At 41.1% G+C, this 1,988-nt stretch overlaps 1 non-coding gene across 1 annotated transcript; it reads left to right on the forward strand.

The window, feature by feature from the left end:
• Window positions 1-1,465: 1,465 nt before the first annotated feature.
• LOC127745069 (small nucleolar RNA R71) lies at window positions 1,466-1,569 on the forward strand. The gene has a single exon (XR_008006259.1). It is a non-coding gene; the product is annotated as a small nucleolar RNA R71 (small nucleolar RNA).
• The last annotated feature ends 419 nt before the right edge of the window (window positions 1,570-1,988 follow it).

The following is a 1,988-nucleotide window of genomic DNA, read 5'->3' on the forward strand; positions in this document are numbered from 1 at the left end:
GAAGGACTAGCTCCCCTCTGTCAACATCAATCATAGCTCCTGCTGTGGCTAGGAAGGGTCTTCCAAGGATGATGGATTCATTCTCATCCTTCCCAATGTCTAAGATTATGAAATCAGCAGGGATGTAAAGGCCTTCAACCTTTACCAACACGTCCTCTATCAATCTATAAGCTTGTTTTATTGACTTGTCTACCATCTCTAATGAGATTCTTGCAGCTTGTACCTCAAAGATCCCCAGTTTCTCCATTACAGAGAGTGGCATCAGATTTATACCTGACCCCAGGTCACGTAGAGCTTTCTCAAAGTTCATGGTGCCTATGGTACAGGGTATTAAGAATTTACTAGGATCTTGTTTCTTTTGAGGCAAAGTTTGCTGAACCCATGTATTTAGTTCACTAATGAGCAAGGGAGGTTCACTTTTCCAAGTCTCATTACCAAACAACTTGGCATTCAGCTTCATGATGGCTCCTAGATATTGAGTAACTTGCTCTTCAGTTACATCTTCATCCTCTTCAGAGGAAGAATAGTTCTCAGAGCTCATGAATGGTAAAAAGAGGTTTAATAGAATCTCTATGGTCTCTAGGTGAGCCTCAGATTCCTTAGGTTCCTCAGTTTGGAACTCCTTTTTATTCAGAGGACGTCCCAGGAGGTCTTCCTCACTGGGATTCACGTCCTTCTCCTCTTTTATGCATTCGGCCATGTTGATTATATCAATGGCATTGCACTCTCTTTTTTGATTCTCTTCTGTATTGCTTGGGAGAGTACTAGGTGGAGTTTTAGTGATTTTCTTACTCAGCTGACCCATTTGTGCCTCCAAGTTTCTAATGGAGGACCGTGTTTCACTCATGAAACTTAAAGTGGCCTTAGATAGATCAGAGACTATGTTTGCTAAGCTAGAGGTGCTCTGCTCAGAATTCTCTGTCTGTTGCTGAGAAGATGATGAAAAAGGCTTGCTATTGCTAAACCTGTTTCTTTCACCATTATTAAAGCCTTGTTGAGGCTTTTATTGATCCTTCCATGAGAAATTTGGATAATTTCTCCATAAGGAATTATAGGTGTTTCCATAGGGTTCACCTAAGTAATTCACCTCTGCCATTGCAGGGTTCTCAGGATCATAAGCTTCTTCTGCAGAAGATGCCTCTTTAGTACTGTTGGATGCATTTTGCCATCCATTCAGACTTTGAGAAATCATGTTGACTTGTTGAGTCAACATTTTGTTCTGAGCCAATGTGGCATTCAGAGTATCAATTTCAAGAACTTCCTTCCTCTGAGGCGTCCCATTACTCACAGGGTTTCTCTCAGAGGTGTACATGAATTGGTTATTTACAACCATGTCAATGAGTTCTTGAGCTTCTGTAAGCATTTTCTTTAGGTGAATGGATCCACCTGCAGAATGCTCCAGTGACATCTTAGAAAGCTCAGATAGACCATCATAGAATATATCTAAAATGGTCCACTTTGAAGCATGCCAGAAGGATATTTTTTGGTCAACTACTTGTATCTTTCCCAAGCTTCATAAAGGGATTCACCATCTTTTTGCTTGAAGGTTTGAAGATCCACTCTAAGCTTGCTCAGCTTTTGAGGAGGAAAGAACTTGGCCAAGAAGGCCATGACCAGCTTATCCCAAGAGTCCAGGCTATCTTTAGGTTGTGAGTCCAACCATATTCTAGCTCTGTCTCTTACAGTAAAGGGAAAAAGCATGAGCATGTAGACTTCAGGATCTACTCCATTAGTCTTAACAGTATCACAGATCTGCAAGAATTCAGTTAAAAACTGATAGGGATCTTCTGATGGAAGTCCATGAAACTTGCAGTTCTGTTGCATTAGAGCAACTAGTTGAGGCTTCGCCTCAAAATTGTTTGCTCCAATGGCAGGGATTGAGATGCTTCTTCCATAAAAATTGGAAGTAGGTGTAGTATAATCACCAAGCATCCTCCTTGTGCCTCCACCATTGTTATTGGGTTCGGCCATGTCTTCTTTTTCAAGAT

The sequence above is a fragment of the Arachis duranensis genome, chromosome 2 (assembly GCF_000817695.3).
Source record: "Arachis duranensis cultivar V14167 chromosome 2, aradu.V14167.gnm2.J7QH, whole genome shotgun sequence".
NCBI lineage: Eukaryota > Viridiplantae > Streptophyta > Magnoliopsida > Fabales > Fabaceae > Arachis > Arachis duranensis.